At 35.6% G+C, this 21,551-nt stretch overlaps 1 long non-coding RNA gene across 1 annotated transcript in view; it reads left to right on the forward strand.

The window, feature by feature from the left end:
* Window positions 1–21,551, forward strand: part of LOC307187894 — a 785,141-nt gene that overhangs the window by 422,124 nt on the left and 341,466 nt on the right. The window lies entirely within an intron of this gene.

Raw genomic sequence — 21,551 nt, forward strand, 5'->3', positions numbered from 1 at the left:
CACTTTTACCAAAAGCTATTCATCTTGCTCACATGAAAATGTACTTCTAAGTAGCTATTATTATTAATCATGAGCAAACACTGAGGAAATAAGAAAATGCACGTGACAACATAACCTTTGCTCAAGTATGCTTCTAAGCTCCTTGCCATTGGTTCCAGACTTAGTTGTCATAGGAACTATGTTAAGGGGTAATGTTGATTTTATTGCCTTGTGGAGAAAATTTTCAAAGGAGACCTATGTAAGACAAGGACAGAGTTAAATGGAGATGGTTGTTAGTAAATCTGGATGTTCTCAGAATTGTATATTACCCCCTGGATGTGGGAAGGGAATGGAGGGGCATCTGTTTTCCTTTGCTTTACCCAATAGTCCTTAATACTTGAAAGAGAAGTCTACGTGTCGCAAGGGAACTAAATGCCCCTTGCCTTAAGTGAGTGAGGGCACCTGTGGGAAGGAAGAGGGAAGTTGAAAGATCCCAGATTAGGAATCATATCAGAGACTTATAGAGTTAAAAACAGTATTTTTTAAATCCCTATATATTATTTTTAACCATATTAATTTCACACAATTTTACTAACATTTATAATTGTGCATTCTCTCATTTTTTTCTCCTTTGTTAAGAAACAAAATTCAACCAAGTAAATTTGCAGATCTAATTGGTGATTAGGTGATTCATTAGGTATTCATAAATCAGGCAACATTCCATCTAGCAGCTACAGGACACTCTGAGAGGTTGTACAAAATGGAAGATTTTTATAACAAGGAAGATGGGGTAAGAAGGTATTAGCAAAAGATTGAAAAAAAAAAAAAGGGTTATTTGGGGCCAGGACATCTTCTTTTGGAGAAAAGAGAACTGGCACGTTTTATCCTTTAGATTACTTCACCAGTGCAACTCAGTAAATTTCAGATTGACTGTTTAAAGGTCACATTCCTGGGAAGGGCCGAACATTGCAATTAAGTTTTGGTTTGCTGTCCTGGGAGCATTTGGGGAATGTTATTTCTTTTTTTAACACCTTGGAAATACTTGCCAAGGTTTTAGCTGTTATATAGGCTTTCTATGCCCCTTCCAAAAAAGATAGCTTTTATTTAATTTATTTTTCCTTTTCTACTCTGTTGAGTTAGTTATTTCTGTTACTATGTGTTTTCTTCTGTTTCCTTTGGGCCTGTTCTTTTTCTTTATGTGTATTTAAAAACATATTTTATTTCCTCTTTCATAAATATATTCAAGACCACAAGATTGTATTCTGAAGCCTTAGGTAGAATTTCATACAGTTTATTCAGTTCTAAATTCTCTGTAATTCTCTTTTTATGTCTTCATTATTGCCAAAGTTATTGAGTAGTATACAGTTGATTTCTAGGTATAAAATTCTGAGGTCAAATGTACTTTGTTTTGGTTTTCATTTTCTAATTTTATTGCATCACAATCAGTGAATGAGGGCAATATGATTTGGGCTGCTTAGAATTTGTTGAGATTTCTTCTGTAACCTAATATATGGTCAATATTGTTAGTATGCCATGCATATTATAAGGAAACTTATTAGAAAAAACAAGCACATGATTTTGTTACTGAGTGCAAGCTCATACTGCTTGCCACATGACAGGCCAATCAATCAAGAAGTGAGACATTGGGGCAAGGAATAGTGACTTTATTTGGAAAGCCAGCAGACCAAGAAGATAGTGGACTAGTGTCCCAAAGAACCATCTTGGCTGGGTTTGGTTGCTAGTTTCTTTTATAGAACAAAGAGGGGGAGGTGAGGAGGTAAAGTAAAAAAGGCATTAAATTGTTGCAAATATTTTCTGGTTCCAGCCAGGCTCCTGAGGGGATGTGTTAATTTCTTCTTTCCTGCAGCCATTCACAGGTTAGCCTGGTCAGGATGTTGCCTGTGATCGAAACAAAGGTATTTTAGCTTACTGCTCAGGCACAGGAGGCAGGGTTCACTGAGGTTGGCCATTACTTACACTTTAAGCTATAGGCAACATTTCTTGGGTGATTAACTTGTAGCAAAAGCAATAGAATATAAAGGTTAAAGTAAAAGAAACAGATCCAATATGGAGTCAGGTTTGTTTTTACCTATTACAATTTCATATAATAAATATCAAGCTTATTAATTATGACATTCAAGGCATATTATTTTTTTCTACTGACACACTGGCTTTTAAGTTATTCTTTTAATCGGTTTGTTACCAAATATTTATTAAGCATCTACTATGTTCTGGTCACTGTTCTGCTTAACTTTTCTCCTTCCCTGTCCACTTGTTTATTTACGTGCTGTCTTACCTTCTTGTTTCTGCTTTCTTTCATTACATTCAGTTCTCTGGTCTCACATAGTAAATCCATTTTAACATGCCTACCTTCCTGGGCCTTCTGACCCTTTATCAGTACTCTGCCAAAGCAGTTGGGGCATTACCTCCTAATTTGCTAAGGGATATCTATGTGTCTACGCTTGAAACAGCCATCTTGAACATACTAAAGCTGGCTCCATGTGACCTTATCAGGACATTATATTCTGAGTCACAGGAGAGAGCCTGCCTGTCAACAAACTCGTATTGAGTATCCTTTCCCTCTGTTCTAACCTTCAAGATCCCATATGTGTTCTTCCAAGCCCTGCTGAAACATATTAGACAGTTCCTGTAGCTCTATTTTTGTGAATGATCCTTTTTTAAAAAATCAGGGTTCTGCTGTTCTGAACTATGCTAACTGACTAAGGTATGCTTGAGCCATGTCTCTATTGATCTAGAACAGTGAATGTATTAAGGAGGATGAACATTATTTCATGATACATTTGCCTGAGGTTTGGTGTTTTCTGATCTCTTTGCAACAGTACACACAGTACTATAGAAAGGGGGGCAAGCTGCTTTTGCTAGCCTGGAGTTTTCAGGGGAATCTGAAGATTTAGTTGCCTCAGGCATATGTACCCAAATATCACGATTCCAGATCTCAGGTTCTAACATCTTTCCTATCAGAGCTATGGATTTTGTAGAGGAGAGTTGCTGAGCTGTGTATTCAGTCACTTTTGTAGTTCTACCACTCTTGGTAACAAATTCTGTGTCTATTTTCAGCAAGGCTGCCCTATTATTGTATGAAGTAAGGGTTCTTTAAATATTGCCATTAGGGTTTTCTTGCCCTGAATTTGTTGACTAAGCTGAGTCTGTTATTCTCTTCTTCAAGACCTCTGAAGCAACTATCCAAAACTGTCCAACTCTACAATCTTTATAATCACCTTTGTTCCCATATTTTTAAGCCAGTGCTTCTCTGCCCACCTGTACCTCACCCCAATCCACCACCAGTGAAAGTCTCAGTAATTACGATGTAGTGCACCTGAGAGGTTATTGTCACCCAATTCTGATAACAACTGTCCTAGTTTGGGTTCCTCTAAAAGCAGACCCTGAGACAAAGATTTAGTGGCGATAAGTTTATTTAGGAGGTGATCCCAGGAAGCCTAAGGAGGGTGTGAGCTAAGTCATACAAGGAAAGAGAAAAATCCAATAAAGGGTGTATCAAGAAGTAGGTTACCACTGTGTGCAACTGGAGACCAGTCCTGCTGGGAATCCTGTGAGAAGCCTCAGAATCATCCCACAAGAGAATGGGAAATTGTGGGTGTTTATGCACTAAATCCAGTCCCACGTTTTTGAGGGTTGCCCTGGGAAACGTAAAATCCTCAGCCCTTTGGGGATTCCCTGGACAGTCTGAGCAAGCTCCAGGGGTGCTGGAGAAAACCTTAGGGACAGAGAAGAAAGATCCAGTCACTTGATATGGGAAAGATTCAGTCAGATATGGGAACTGTCCACTTCAGCTTAGGAGGATTTAGAGGTGGATTGAAATGAGTGGTAGTGGGAAAAATAGCATCTTCTATAATGTGTCATTTATTTTTAAAATATACTTCTAATATATACCATATAACCAGATTTTATTTTATTTTCACTTTTTAAATAAGTGAATTTTGCCCATACATATTTACTGCTTTCCTTTCCTGTCCTTTATCAGATTGATATTTCTTTTCATTTCCCCCCTGTGTTGGAAGTTATGCATTCTACCTTTCTCTACAGATGTTTTGAAGTTACGTATTTTTAATCTATTTTTTTACTGTTTGCACTCATATGGTTAACATGCTTAACTTACAGTTTTTCTTCAACACTTAGAATTAACAAGTATTCATATTTATCTTCTGCAAATATGAGAAAAGAGTTTTTTTTGGTCCCATGTTTGTTATCACCTGAAATTGTGTTTGCAGATTGATATTAACAATTTACAATCAAACTTTGTGCTTATATTTTACTAATTTATTTGATTACGTGTGTATTTTATACTTTCTCTTGATTGATTTTTTATTTACTAGGTTATGTCTTATAGTATTTTTTTTAGAAGGGATCTGTGAAGAGTAAGCGTTTGAATATATAACATGTCTTAATTTGCTCTGCCCTTTGAATACCATTTTGATTAAGTATAAAATTCTGGGCTGAAAGATATTTTTCTTCAGTAGTGTGTACCCACAGTCATATCTGTGCGTGTGTGTATGTCTATGTGTTGGCTCTTAGAATAAACTCTCAGACTGAGCACTTATGTTTTCTTTCAGTTTTAGGAATTTTTTTAATTATTATTTTTTATTACTGTCTTTATTTTCTCCTTTGGACTTTATCTTAGATATCTTTAGGAACTTTCAGATATATGTTTCATAGTTCTTAACTCTCCTTTCATACCTTCCATGTTTCTGCCCTGTTTTTTATTTTTTTTTATTCTCAGTTATTTGGCTTTGTTCCTCTCTTCAGCTTCAGTCATGCTTCTGTTCAGTCCATCTACTGAGGGTTGTTAGTGTGTTTTTTTTTTAATTTTAGTGATTAATGTCTTTAATATTATGATTTCTACTTGGTTCACACTTTCAAAGTCAACATTTTTAATATCCCTCTGAGAAAAATAAATACAATTATCTAACATTTTGTTCCATCTCCCATATAAATCTTTTGCCTCTCAAGTGTCAGTCCTGCTTGTTGAATTGTTTTTTTCCCCAATGGCCCTGAAGTTCTGCAGATACATGCTGATTCTTGATTTTGGGCTATGTATGTATTTAAGATTTCTTATTAGATTGTCACCCCATTTCTTTTCCCAGTGTTGTTTGTGGGGATAAATGAGGTGGACTTCAATGGCTTATAGTGCTCTGTTTCCTAAATGAGAATGGAATGTATGCAGAAGTTTTGTGTAGCTTTACCTCTGTTACCCAAGCTCCCGTCTCCACTGCTGTTTTCTGAAGGCATACAGTCAACTTCCTTGACAAAGTCCTAGGGGAGAGGGGATGTGATAAAAGTCAACCATCTGTATACTCTTGTTGCTATACCCCAGCAGTTCCCAGGAAGTTACTTCTGGGTGACTTACCTGTCCCTGGTATATGCCATCTCTGGAGCAGAACACAACTTGGCGGTATAGACACTACTTCCTGTATGAGTCCCCCCTCCCTGCCCCCTATGAAATTTTGTAAATCGTTTTCTTCTTTTATCCAATCTTCTTTACTTTTTTCATTGAAGAATTCCTCATTTTGATGGTCAGATTTAGCAAGTATACTCTAAAGGCAAATAATACACTAAATTACCGAATATTCTAAATATTAAATATAAAAAGTAATTCTTTAGTATAGGAATGTCCTAAATATTCCATGGAGCCTGCTTATACTTAAAAGACATTTGTTGTTTATTTGGAATTCAAATTTAACTGGGCATCCTATATTTTATCTGGCAACTCTACTCATATTTTTTTGTTTGTTTACCTGAGCATCTTTCTTCTCATTTACAGCATATTTATGCATCTGTTTTGCTTTACTTTTTCTTCTGTCATTTCTAGCCATTCAGAGCATGCTTGTGGCAGGGAGAGTGGGTGTGTGCATGTTTATGTGTATGTGTGTTTGTGAATGTGATGTGATTACTCAAAAAATTTAAGGTGTATATTCATTTTTAATGTTTATTTACTCTACATGAAATTCATTTGTGTGTATGATACAGATAAGGATTTGATTTAATATTGTTTAGAAGAGACAGCCAATTATTCTCATACCATTGGTTGAATAATCTGTCAGGTCCTCTGATTTGCACCCATTCAGTTAAAAATATTGACATTATCCTTGAGATTCTTCTTTTCCTCACCCCTTTATCCAATCAATTACAAAGTCTTGTAGAATTTAACCATTGACTTTAAAAGGTAATGAAGATCTCCTCTTCTTCACAACCCACACAGAGCTTTCTTATACTTTCATGAATGAGTTATGGTCAAGTGCAAATACAGGTAGACTGAGCTTACATTTTTTTGGAAATGAAACTTTCAAAGGGGATAGAGTTTAAAATGCATTTGGGCATCATCTCTCATCTCTGTCTCCCATATAAGCAGCAAGAGTCATAAATTGATTCTATATCTCCTTTTTTGTGCCAAGGTGGACTCTTTCTCTCTTGTGTCGTGAACTAGGCGTTAGGGAGAATGCACTCTGTCGTTCATCATGCTGTCCTTTGGCACTTTGGATATTGCTTTCAAGCTATATACTTGTATATTCTCACTTTCAGGTTTGAAATTATCATGTAGGAGGGAATTTAGGTGAGAGTAGTGCTCCAAGCATCCTCTTGCATGGATATTGTGATGGACTGCCCGTATCTTCCTTTAGGAATCAAGGAGTTATTGCTCCATCTCCTGGGACTGTTGCTGGCAGACAGCCTGTAGCTATTCGCCCCCTTGTGTAAATGCCTCGGCTGAAGACAGCTACCTTGCTCAATATCATGCTCATTTCCTGGGATGTACCATATTCAGTAAATTATCAGCATAGGGTTATAATGACTTGGCTGTCTTCACTTAGGACAGCTTTGAAAGGTCACTCCATCTTTAGAATTCTCCATATGGTTGGTTGTCTTACCCTGAGAATGAATCACAGTCAACTTTTTTTCTGCCCTAACCTACTTCTTTCCTTCCTTTTCCTTTCCCTTCCCTTTCCTTTTTGTCACCTCCCCTGGATTTAATCCTGAGAAGACTTCCTAGCAAATCTCTTGGATGTAAAGTGTGTCTCAGAGTCTGCTTTTTAGGAATCCAAACCTGCAACAGCATACTAGAGTTTTGCCTTGGGGCATTAAGTCAGAGCCACAGATCATAATAAAATGATACATCACTGTACTGATGATTTTCCTGGGCACATGTCTCCTTTTGGTACCTCTATGGAAGTGTTGATAGAGAGTATAAATAACATAATAATTAGCCCTGAGCCCACATGTTTTCTTTGAAAATTATAGTCCTGCTCGTTATCATATTTTTATTTAAAAATATTTTAAGATTATAAAATAAATTTTAGTATACTATAGAAACTTAGAAAATACAGATAAGATCATAAAATAAAATGAAAATATCATATCACAACCCAAAGATGACCTCTGTTAGCATTTGAAGTTATATTCTAGACCTTTATCTGTGGATTTATACAAATATTTATGGTTTTTTTTCCTATAAAGCCTACCCTTTTCAGATAATGATCCCCACTGTTAATATGTCAGTAAATTTTCTTAGGCTACCCAGTCTATATTCATATTTCCCCATTTGCTAAAGTGTCCTCTAGTGTTGGTTTGATTAAATAAAAGGCCATACCTTGTATCTGATTATTTTGTCTCTAGATATTTTAAAATCAGATTTAATAAGACTCTCCCTCCCCCATCCAATTATAGTCCTAAGTTATCCATCTTAAAATAGTGTGTAACACATTGTGATTGTTATAGTGTTAACTGTTGGTACTTTTACTGTAATTATTCTATTAGCTCCATCAACCCTCAGTATTACCTGAGTATTACCTCCCAAATAGCTCCACAGTTCATCCACTGTTATCACTATTGATGCTTGCTCCTTTAGTGAATGGATTCCTGCAGTAGCTCCAAAAGTGGAATCCCTATATCCAGTACTTTCTTCTTCCAAATAATTCGCTACTTTGCAGCTAGAATGATTTTATTAGCACAGTTCTGATGATGACATTTGCCTGGCTTAAATCTCTTCAGTGGACTAAGATTTTTTACTGTAAAGTTCAAATTCTGTACCATGTTTTATAGGACCACTTCTGATCTAATACTTCCCTATTTCTAGCATCTCTTCTTTCCCTTCTCAAAACTTTCCAAGTTCCTTAAGTATTTCCATGCTCTCTCTTGTCTCTGGACCTTTACAGATATGCCCTTTCTCTCTTTCTGGTCCTTGCCTGATTAACATCCTTAGTCTCAGCTAGGACTTTAGTTCTACTGTAAAACCTTCTCTTACTATCTAGACTCATTTGGATGTGCCTACTATGCTCTCCATTGAGTCTTTTTTCTATGTTACCTTCTTCTTCTTATGGCACAATTGATTATAATTGCTTATTAATCATTTGTCTCTACTTTTCTAAGAGTTGAGGAAATTCATCTGTTTTTACTTTTCATTGTTTCCCCAATGCCTATGATAGTGCCAAGACACAAACAATATATGTTCACCAAATACTTGTTATATGAATAAATAAATAAAAGGACAGAGGAAAAATGGAGGCTGCTTGAGGAAAAAAAGGTTGTTCTGACTTTAGTAAGTTGAGTTTATAACTAAGAAAATAACTTGAAAATAAATATTTTTGTTATGGATCTTATGGATTGCATGAATGGGATGGTTAAAAAATTTTAGTGGGAAACAATTTCTCAAGCATAGTCTAATGAACTAGAAAAGTAGAACACAAATGACTGAACATGTGGAAATAGTTGTTTCTAAGGTTAGGAAAAAGGAAATAAAAGTAAATGAGTGGACCTTACTTTATTTAATGGTTTTTTCACTTAATAACGAAAACTAAAAATTGGGCTTTTTTGAGGCCATTCATTTTCATTAGGAATGGGATGACTAGATAAGACAAAAAAGAGGTTTGAGACAAAATGAGTCTTCATCTTAGAGCAATTTTATTGGAAGTTTCAGCCATTAAGTATTTGTGAGCAAGCACATGATTTCAGAGCCTTCACAAGTAATTGGTGTGTCAGGAAGAAGAGAGAGCAGGGCCTGCAGATTTATCCTATCTATTGGATTAAGTAGCAAGAATTTAGCAGGCTTTTACAGCTCCTATTGCATGGTAGTAGACACTTGTTTGTGGCCTCCAGTTTTTCTTCACTTTCATTGGAAATGAAAATAAAATGTTCTTCTTTTTTCCAAAAAAGAAAATGCTCATAGTAGAAAAAGAAGAAGTATGAATAAACTACACAGGAAAATATTTTTGACATCCATAATGATATTATTTTTGTATATTAATGTGGCATATTAAAGATAGCTGCAAATTATTTGACATTCTCCATATGAAAGAGGATCCTGTATCCCTCTCCTTGCATCTGGGCAGACTCATGAGTACTTTGCCCAGAATATAGTAGACATGGTGGTATGTGGTTTCTAGCCCCAAACCTTAAGAGATGGTACCTGACATGTTCAAACTCTGTGCTACTATGAAAGAAGTCTCCCTAGTCTGTGGTAACAAAGCTGAGAAGGCAACATATAGCCACTCTAGTTGACAGTCCAAAGTGAGCTGAGCCTTCCAACATTTCTTGCCAAGGTGCTAGGTATGGAAGGGGGCCTTCTTAGATTCTCCAGATCAGACTATCTGCAGTTGAATTCTGCTGAGGGACCCATTCAGTGCCATGGAGAGTAAAGTAATTTCTCTGTCCAAATTCCTGAACTACATAATATGATTAAATGTTTTAATCTATTAAATGTTTGGGTATTCTGTGTGCAGTAATACAAAGCCAGAATGGGATTTAGTATTACCTAGAGGTGGGGTGCTGCCTAAAACTTGTCTTTGTGACTGAGTGGTGACTAGAATCTGGAAAGGCCTCAAGAATACTTGGTAAAGCATACGAAAGAGTGAGGAAATGCTAGTGGAGACTGGAAAACGGGTACCTGATTTCTGTACTGGCAGAAAGTTCAGAACTGTCTCAGCAGTAAAATGGGAAATAAAATGGTCGCTTAATGATCTGGGTGAGGCAGGAATCTGACTTCTTTTTGTCTATGATAAAAGACAATAAGAATGGAATGAACCACAGAAGGAACTGTTCAGTTTTCAAGCAGAATTTAAGGAAAATATATAACAGGGATTTTTGGATTTGAAAATGAAACTCATCCTCGGTTTCTCCCAGCAAAAGGCTCTCACTTATACATGGCCTCTGGGCAAAGGTGACATGTAGAACAGTTGTCAGTAAACATGGCCTAAGGTTAGCGATCACAAAACTGTGACAGGGAACTTTTGTTGAAACCTCAGAAGAATTTAAGGGCTTGCATGGTGGAACTTCCAAAATTCTCAGAGCCTTCCCCTCAGATATGCTGCTGGAGGAGAGGTCCTCTAAGAATATCAGGACATGGCTCCTAGAATGTTTCAACCAGCTAATGACTTCCAAGGATCTTAATGGCATTTTCCCATAGCATTTGAACCATTAGCTCAAGGTAGAGACAAGTTTACCTCTGAAAGAAAATAGGTGTTGCTTTTGCTTAATAGAGTGAAACTGTAATTTGATACACATGGAACCCCCCCAGTTTTAAAGAAATTATATCAGCTTAGGTTGAAGGAGAATAAAAAGTACAAAATGAAAAGAGGCCTTTGAATTCCCAAATTTCTCCAATGAGAAAACAGGCTGAGAAGCCTACAGATTTACAAATACAGCATTTCTAATGGAAAAGATAGATGAGTCAAAGAGGAGAACCAAGAGCTCAGAGGTGCTGCCGAGAATTATTCCAGAGATTACTATTGGGTCTTAAGTAAGGAATGGGAGGCGTGTGACTGAGTAGATTGCAGAAATGGCATGGACTAGTAACTGCTATGTGCCTCCCATTTCCAAGTTTTTTGATTGGGGTTTTCTATAGTTGTTATCTTACCTGTGTCTCACCATTCTATAATAGGTTATATGTGTGGAGGATAGCTAATTTGCCTCTTTACTCCACACATCTTCAGAATGAGAGATACTTTATCTGAGGAACCAAACCTGAGGAGGCTCATCTCACCCTGGATGTGATTTAGGTGATAAGATCCAGGAATTTGAACATATGCTATAATGGGAGAAGACCCTGGGGGCCATAGGGAGGAATGAACACATTTGGCAGGGAGGAAAAAATGTAAATAATTTGTGGATAGTGGGCAGACTATGGCTGATTGATTACAGATGGTGTCAATATTTTTTAAAATATTTCTTCCATTGAATTGTGGGATCCACATTTCTTCTCCTTCAGTCTAGGTGAGCTTAGCAATTGCTTTGACTAAGAGTGTGTAAGGTGGAGATGGCGATGCTGTGCCTTATGGGAGTGGCAGTCTCCACTTCATGTCTTCTGAGACATATCCATGCTTTAGGATCTATAAACTGCCATGTGAGAAGTCCAACTACTTTGAGACTGCTGGGTTAGAGAGGCCTTCTCTAGTTGCTCAGGTCAACAATCACAGCTGAACCCACCTTCCTGGACATCCCTGTCAAGGCACCAACATTTGAGTTAAGCCATTTTGGATACTCCAAACCAGACCACCTGCAGCTAAACAAAACCAAGTGACCTATGTTAATGCTACAGAGAGCAAAAAAATTGCCCAGTTGAGCAATGCCTTATTTCTTGACCCACAAAATTATCAAATATACTAAATGGAAATTGTTTAAAGCAACTAAGGTTTGGGAATAATTTGTTACACAACAATAAATACTTCAAATATTTTTTTTAAATATTAGATCATAAAATATTATTTAAAACTACTTTTTGCATCTATAATATATTATGAATAACTTCATGTAAATAGAAATTCATCTAAATATAACATAATAGCTGAATAAATATGACGGTATTTATCCAAACTCTTCACTGAAATTTAGGTGTTTTGAATTATTTCTCTGCCAATAATCTGAGTCAGGCAACCATCATCCCATTCAGATGGGCTATTGCAGAAGTGCCTAAGATTCTGTCTACATTAATGCTAAACTTAGTCTGTTCTCCATTCTAAAACCAGAATGATTTTTCTGAAAACAGTCATCTGACCACTGGATTGTAAATTTCCTAAGGGCAGAAACCATGAATATTTAATTTATAGTGCCTGACATAAAGTAGATCCCCAATAAAACATTTCCTGCAAAAATAAATTAGTCGGCCATGTTTCCACTTGAAGAACTTCAGTGGCTCTCCATTACGTTTAAAGTACAAAGTATCTTACCCCATTCTGTATCATCTTGCCTCAGCTTATAAGCACACTGTGCTTCTGTCTACTGTGAGGGTTTTTTTGCATTTGTTTTTTCTTTCCTAGGTCCTTGTAGATTTAATTTTTATTGATGAGCTTACTCTTTTTCCTCTTCATCCTTCCTCCTCTTACCACGTTAACACTCACTCATCTTTCAGGACTCAGCTTCTATGCTACCTTCTCTGGGAATTCTCTTGTTTACTTTACTTGGTTAGATATCTAGGAACCAAGGTCTCATTGCACCTATATGAACTGTAGTAATTACTTTTACTCTCAGCTAAACTATAAGGTCGATGATGGCACATATTCTCAGAATAATGAAGTCCACTCACATGGATTAGATCACATGACTGGACCATATTGCTTATTTAAGAAATAAACATTAACTGTATTTTGATGCATGCTGGTATATCTTATTTCTCAATTATTAACATATTTTTTTCTAGTATCATGGAGTATGATCCTTTTAATGTGCTCTTGAATTCAGTTTGCTAGTATTTTACTTAGAATTTTTACATCTATATTCATCAGGGATATTGTCCTATAATTTTTTTTCTAGTGGTGTCCTTGTCTAGCTTTGGTATCAGGGTAATGCTGGTCTTGGGAAATGAGTCTGGAAGTGTTCCTTCCTCTTCTCTTATTGGAATTGCTTGAGAAAGATTGGTATTAATTCTTCTTTAAATGTTTGATAAAATTCACCTGTAAAGCCATCTGGTCCTGGGCTTTTATAGGTGATTATATTTTTGATTACTGATTTAATCTTCTTACTCACTGTTGGTCTATTCAGATTTTTATTTCTTCATGATTCAGTCTTAGCAGGTTGTATGTTTCTCAGAATTTATCTTTTCTTCTAGGTTGTCCAATTTGTTGGCATGCAATTGTTAATAGTAATCTCTTATGTTCCTTTATATCCCATTGTATCAGTTGTAATGTCTATTCTTTAATTTATAATTTTATTTATTTGAGTCACAAATAAATATGACTTTCCCTTTTTTTCTTAGCTTGGCTAAAGTTTTTTTTTTTAATTTTATTTTTTTATACAGCAGGTTCTTATTAGTTATCTATTTTATACACATCAGTGTATACATGTCAGTCCAATCTCCCAATTCATCCCACCCCCACCTTCCACTTTCTCCCCTTAGTGTCCATACATTTGTTCTGTACATCTGTGTCTCTATTTCTGTAGCCTGGCGAAAATTTTATCAGTTTTGTTTATCTTCAAGAAACAAACTCTTATATTTGTTCATCATTTCTATTCTTTCATGTTTCTATTTCAATTATTTCTGCTCTAATCCTTATTATTGTCTTCCCTTTGCTAACTTTGGCTGGTTTATTATTCTTTTTCTACCTCCTTGAGCTGTAAGGTAAGGTTGTTTATTTGGAATCTTTCTTGGTTTCTTAATGTAGGTATTTATCACTGTAAATTTAAATGGGAGAAAATATTGCAAAGTATATAACTGATGAGGGGTTAATATTCAAAATATATAAGAAACACAACTCAGTAGGGAAAAAAACACATAACATGATTACAAAATGGGCAATAAACCTGAATAGATGTTTTTCCAAAGAAGATATACACATGTCCAATAGGTACATGAAAAGGTATTCAGCATGATTGTCAGGGAAATGCAAATCAAAACCACAATGAGATGTCTATTATCAAAAAGATACCATATAAAAGTTGGTGAGAATGTGGAGAAAAAGGAACTCTTATACACACTGTTGGTGAGAATATAAATTGGCTGTAGTCATTATGGAAAACAGTATCAAAGTTCCTAAATAATTAAAAATAGAACTACCATATGATTCAGCAATCCCACTACCAGAGGAAACAAAATCAGTATCTCCAAGAGATATCTACACCCCCATGTTTATTGCAGCATTGTTTCCAGTGGCCAAGATATGGAAACAACCAAAGTGTCTGTCAGTGGATGAATGGATAAAAAAATGTGGTATGTGTAGACAATGGAATATTATTTAGCCATATAAAAAAGAAAATCCTGCCATTTGTGAGGCCATGGATGAACCTGGAGGGCATTATGCTAAGTGAAATAAGCCAGACAAAGACAGCTACTGTATGGTATCCCTTTTCTGTTAAAAAATAAAAAACAAAAAATACCAAACTTTTCTTAGAAAAACAGAGTAGAATGGTGGTTGTCAGAGGCTGAGGGATGGGGGAAATGGGGAGGTATTGATCAAAGGGTACAGACTTTTGTTTCTAAGATGAATAAGTTCTGAGAATCTAATGTACAGCATAGTAACTATACCTAGTAATACGATATTATATACTTAAAATTTGCTGAAATAAATTTTAGGCATTCTGATGCCCCCCCTTCCAAAAAAATTAGCTATGTGACGTGATGGATGTGTTAATTAACTAGATCTTGATAATTATTTCATTATGTATATGTATATTAAATCATCAAGTTGTACATTTTAAATACATATAATTTTGTCAATTATTTTTCAATAAAGCTAGAAAAAAATAAAACACATATTGCAAGGACCCCCTCCCCCATTTTTAAACTTTTGAGTTAGTTTTTACTTTAATGATTAAGTATAAAAGCTATATCTTAATATTTCTGCACATACTTAGATGTATTATGAGAACAATAATCTAGTTATTTCACTCCACTATTTAGCTATGTAACCTAATACAACTTGTTCATTCTCTACTTTTCAATAATTATGAACATAATAACATTACTTAAAATTTTTTCTAAGACTTTAGATTTTTATCTTAGTACCATGGAGTGTTCCCAATCAAGCCATAACAGTAAGTTTTAAGGCTTCTGGTAATCAGTTGAGTCTATATTCAAACAAGAAAAATATGAGATATTTTAACTCTCCTAAGCTCATTTAATGTAAAATATTATAAAAGTTCTTTGACACAATCATGGAATTGTATTTTCAGTTTTCTCTGTGCACATTTTTATACTTTACTGAGGAAAACCAGAAAAGTGTCCTACCAGAGAGACAGAAAGGGAGACCAAGAAGAATAAGCAGTTGTAAACTCAAATTTGAGTCTTTCAAAAGGGGGCTACACTGCTATATTAACTTTGATTCAAATACCTGGAAAGATTCTTTCTTTTTTTAAATTTATTTTATTTTTATTTTTGGCTGTGTTGGGTCTTCGTTTCTTTGTGAGGGATTTCTCTAGTTTCTGCAAGCGGGGGCCGCTCTTCATCGCGATGCGCGGGCCTCTCACTATCATAGCCTCTCTTGTTGAGGAGCACAGGCTCCAGACGCGCAGGCTCAGTAGTTGTGGCTCACGGGCCTAGTAGCTCTGAGGCATGTGGGATCTTCCCAGACCAGGGCTCGAACCCGTGTCCCCTGCATTGGCAGGCAGATTCTCAACCACTGCACCACCAGGGGAGCCCTGGAAAGATTCTGGTAAGTCAGCCGCATGCAACATTGACTTCACTCAATTTTTAAAGAGGCTACAAACAATACATATGGTGGTCTAGAGGCATCATACCAGTAACTCCATAACCTTCTGTAGGTTAATTACTGCTGTCAGATGAACTGGTCAGATTTATTCCAATTTTAAATAGTTACCTTCAGGAAGGCAGAAGTCTGCAGATGTAAACATTTGTGCCTTCACTTTGGAATGTATATAGTCATCCCTAGGCATCCAAGGGGGATTGGTTCCAGGACCCCCTGTGAATACCAAGATCGTTGGATGCCCAAGTCTCTCATATAAAATGGGATAGTATTTTCATATAACCTGCACCCATCCTTCCATTTACTTTAAATCATCTGTAGATTACTTATAATACCTAATACAATGTAAATACAATGTTGTGAATACAATGTAAAAGCTGTGTAAGTAGTTGCCAGCATGAGGCAAATTCAAGGTTTGCTTTTTGGAACTTTGTGGAATTTTTCTCCCAAATATTTTTGACCTATATTTGGTTGAATTCATGGATCTGGAAGCCACAGATACAGAGGGCTGACTGTATATTAATAAGTAAAAAACTCTGAACTGTAGAAAAAATGCATTTAACCAATTATTTTGAGTGCTGCTCTAAGAATCCTTGTCACTTTGATGATGTCTGGTTTTCATTTTTCTTCACAAACTCATAATGCTGTTGGTAGGTCCACTCATCAGCTTTCTTAAGGAGATTCAATTCTGCTTTGTACACTGTACTTGCTGGTATTTGAGTTTCATGTCAGAATTAACGAGCAAATCTCTACCTTTCCTGAAATATTAGAATTGAATGACTAAATTAATTTAAAGAGAAATAAAGAAGTTAAGATCAGATAGTCATTAATCTAGAAAGAGAAAGGTAGTGATCATTAAACAATTACAATTATATCATCCTTGGAAGGAAGCTTAAAAGACAGCCACCCATCTGGTGTTTGACTCTTTTATCTCAGTCCTATGAAATGAGTGCCCACTCTCTGCTCTTCCATTACAGGGAACTCTCCATTCATTGTGTAATAATTTAATTTAAAAAATGTTTATAGCTCTAAGTCTTATATTTTCCATCTTGAGCTAAAACCCTTCTGTATGTGGCTCTTATACACTTGCCAAAATTCTGACCCAAGGACTATGCTACTACTCTCCTCTGGCCCTCTAAGATATTATGGCATAATGGAAGAGACAGATGAATATATACCAACAATGTCTATTTTATGTGAGAAGGGAGAGATATGCGGAGTACTATGTGGGATTTCTCTTCCCTGGAGACCCCTTCCTCATTGCTTTTCACACACTGGTAGATGACATCATTCATCTGCCTACATGTTGAATGAATGTTTATCAGTAGGCTTTTACAGCTGCCCTTGAACTTGAGATTTGCCCTTCATCATTGAGCTTTTATAGAATCAATAAATAGCATCTATCTCTACTGATTCAGAAGCACATGAGAGTCAGCCAGATGGCCATCAATATGTCAACTTCATTGTTAATAAAGCTTACTTCTAGGATTGAAGAAGTACATGGTTTAAAGTATGTAGCTAACAGTCTTATTGTCAGTTTAGGTCTTATGACGGGCCACCTAAAACAAAAGTTTGGGTCTGGGATTTCTCCATCACATTAATCCAGCAGATGGAAAGAGAAACAAAGACAGTAAATCTCTAAATGCTTAAAAACAGGAATATGGTTAGTTCATAATTGAGAACTGTCAGAAGAAAGAGTGAAGGAGGGCTAGGGCAAGAGTCCAAATATGTTACTTCCCGAAAACATAAATAAGTGAAATGCTGGCTGTCCCCCAGCGTCCACAGGGAACAATAATTGACATTTGATTTTAATATGAATTTCATTATTCTTGTGGATGTTTGTCAACAGTTCTTTTATTTAAAACTTTGGAAGTTAGTTATGATCACTTATAAAAAAGAAACTTCCTATGCATTAATGCTGTAATAAGAGTATGTGGTGAGTACAAAGTGTGTCAAGAAGATTCAGCCGCTGTCTGTTGATTGTCATCTGAGTACATCCAGACACCATGCATATTGCTTTCACATTTATTTTAACTATCATAGTTCGGAGATGTAGGTATGGGTGAACAACTATTTCGGATAAGAGGTAACTATATTTTCTAAGGTCACACAGATATTAAAAACAGGATTTAAACAGATGACATTGGGCATGATTTCTCATATTCACTCCTCTCTTTTCCCGTTCTCTTTATAAAAGGTCTAATAGCTAATATCTTGCTGTCTCCAAGGACTGAAATAATTGTTCCTATTTATATTTTTGTGCAGATTTTAACTATTGATAAGTAAAAGGGCGGAGTTTAACTGAATATCCAAATCCACTCCTAAAATTATTTCTGAAATACTTCCAAGACAGCTTTTTGTCCTTTCTACTCCTGTAATTTAATGGTCTAAAATATATAAAACAAGGTCACCCACATACTTGATTTAGGGTAAATAATTCTGTAATTTTAAATGGTGAGATCAGATTTAGACACTTCCAAAAATTCCTTGCAATAGTGCTTTAGACTGAATCCTAAAGTCCTCCTTTGGAATGTATTTAAGATGAAGTTCTCATATAAACCTTTATAATTCAAATGAAAAGATGCTGTAGACATTTTACAAATTCAATCCAGTACAATCCCTTTAAAACATTTTGCTGCCTTTAAAGAAAATCAGTCTTTCTGTCAGGCTTTGGCAGTTTAGCTATAGTCTGCTGAGATGGCAGTATTCACCATTCTGCATCCTGCTCAGCAGCAGGCATTACGCTTTGGCTGTGACCATGCAATCCCATTTTAAACTCTTGTCTCTAGATGTGTCAGTTATGACTTGGCAGCGGGCTGGAACAAACATTTAAATCTTTAGAGCTGTAGATTTAATTAAAGTCCTCTAAAATGAAATGGAACCCTGGATTTCATGGTTTGTAAATATACATTTAAAGATAAATAATCGCAAGCATCCAAATTGTTGGTAGGTTTCCCATCCTGTTCTAAATTTAAAATTAAATATATTTTTATATTGTAAAAATTATCAGAAGTTTATATGGGCTTTAAAACTCTAAGTCTGGGCTCTTAAATGGCTGACAACTTTCTTTAGTAAGGTTATTCAGCAGAGTAGAAAATGCAGAGCTCAGTAGAACTAATTCACAGCTCTCTCTCCCGCCTAGATACAGAGTTACAGCTCAGTCCTTTGCTGCAGGCTGTCTCAGCTTTGACCTTTGACACTGTTCAGTCTGTTAGAAATCAGTCTTACGAGAAGGGAGTAAAAATTTGCTGTTAGCAGTTTAAGGAGCCAGGTGCTCTATGACTTCATGCCTTCAGGAACTTGCCTTTCTAAAGGTGCTGCAGACTTAGTAGGAGTTCACAAAAGACCCTTTTGGGGACATTCTATAAAAATGTGTTGGAAAAGGTTCTTCTGTGCTGTCAGCTTTTGGTAAAAGTGGTTACTCTTGCAGAATTTTGGAAATGTGGAGTGTCAAATAGGGACAGACTTTAGAGAGCACTCATCTACATTTGAGGAAGCAAGAGGAACATCAGCCTACCACATTGTGACAAAATTGCTTTAAGAGCCAACCGTCTAATCCCTAGTCCAATTCCTCACCAACTCGTAGCACACTGCATCTGAGAAGAACCACTGTTATTTTAAAAACAACTTTGTTGTTTGTTTCAGCTGACTGGGGACAGCAACATTTCTGTGTCTGTGTGACTCATGATTTCAGAGTTTTTACAAAATTTTTTGAATACTGCTGAAGGTAATTTTTCAATGTTCACATTTCAGCATATAAATAAAGCATGCCACAGTGGAAAAGACTGGGATTTACTGGTAGAAGTACCTAGATAATAGCAAAGTGGTTAAGAATATGGACTGTAGTAACAGATTCCCAAGGGTTGAATGCTTAGTTTGCTATTTATCTGGATTGGGACCTCGGGCACATCACTTTACTGTGCTTCTGTTTCCTCTATTTGAAACAGGAAAAGTATTAGCAGCTACCTCAGATGATTGTTTGAGGATTAAACTAATATATGTTAAGTGCTTAGAATAGTACCTGATACGTGGTAAGTTTATCTAAGGGTTAGCTGCTATTATTATTATTATTATTAATTGGACAAACCTAGATATGTTACTTAATATTTCTGAGACTGAATTATTTGACCTGTAAACTGTGGGTGTTATCTTTTAAAGTTTTTATTAACCTTTAAATTATATATAATATAAATGATTTATTGGTATAGCCACTATCGAGAACAGTATGGAGGTTCCTTAAAAAACTAAAAATAGAGCTGCCATATGATCCAGTTATCTCACTCCTGGGCATATACCTAGGGAAAACCATAATTCGAAAAATACATGCACCTCAATGTTCATTGCACCACTATTTACAATAGCCAGGACATGGAAGCAACCTAAATGTCCATCAACAGAGGAATGGATAAAGAAGATATGGTACATATATACAATGGAATATTACTCAGCCATGAAAAAGAACAAAATAATGCCATTTGCAGCAACATGGATGGACCTAGAGATTGTCATACTGAGTGAAGTAAGTCAGACACGGAAAGACAAATATCATATGATATCGCTTATATGTAGATCTTAAAACAAAAAACGGGTACAAATAAGGGAACTTATTTACAAAACAGAAGTAGAGTCACAGATGTGGAAAACAAACTTATGGTTACCAGGGGATTGGGAGAGGGAAGGGATAAACTGGGAGATTGGGATTGACATATACACACTACTATATATAAAATAGATAACTAATAAGAACCTGTTGTATAGCAGAGGGAACTCTACTTAATACTCTGTAATGGCCTATATGGGAAAAGAATCTAAAAAAGAAAAAAGAGTGGATATAAATATGTATATGTATAACTGATTCACTTTGCTCTGAATTCACCTGAAACTAACACAACATTGTAAATCAACTATACTCCAATAAAAATTTTTTTAAAAAGTAACTACACATAAATAAATAAATAAATAAATAATATTTCAAAGCTATACAGTAGGAGTCTAGTACCTCACCTCTTACTCATATATACAGTTTCCATCACGCACTCTCATGGTTAATGATTTTTACTGGTTTTATATATATCCTTCTAAAGTTGTTTTATGCAAATATAAATACAAATAAATACACAGTTTTATTTTCTCCCTTTCCTTCACACACATAGCATATAACACAAACTTTTCTTCATCTTTCTTTTTTCACTTATTGTATCTTGGAGACTTTAACATTTCTGTAATATAGAAGGCCTTTTTCTTTTATAAATTTACGTCTGCATAGTAGCCCATTGCAGGAATGTACTGTTATGTTATTAGCCAGTGCCCTATTGGTGATCTTTTGAGTTGTTTCCAATCTTTTGCTATTAGAATCAGTGCCACGGTGAGTACTTTTATGCATAGGTCATTTTGCACTCATGAAAGGCCATCTTTGGGATAAATTCCTAGAAGTGAAATTAATGGACAAAGGGTATATGCTTTATTTATATTGTCAAATCACCCTCTAGGAGAATCGTACAAATTTATACTAAACATTAAGTATTGTGCAACTTTTGAATTTTTCCAGTCTGAATGTGTGAAAGAAAATGCTACCTCTGTGTATTTTTATTTGTATTTCTCTTACGAGAGTGAATAAGCATTTTACCACTGTTTAAGGGTAATCTGTATGGTCTCTTCTGTGAACTTCCTTACATTAGAATGTTGATCTTGATTTCTAGGAACTATAATATTTTAGGGACATGAACTCTTTATCTGCAATATGATTGGCAACTATTTTTCCCAACTCAGTAATTATCTTATGATTGTGATTTTGCCCATTCAGACATTTTAAAATGCTTTTATGTAGTTAAATTTATTAATTTTCTTTTATGTCGAGTTTGAGTCATTTTTAGAAAGGCCTTCCCTAGTCCAAGGTTATATGGGAATTCTTCC

This window comes from Stenella coeruleoalba (genome assembly GCF_951394435.1).
Source record: "Stenella coeruleoalba genome assembly, chromosome: 6".
Taxonomy (NCBI): domain Eukaryota; kingdom Metazoa; phylum Chordata; class Mammalia; order Artiodactyla; family Delphinidae; genus Stenella; species Stenella coeruleoalba.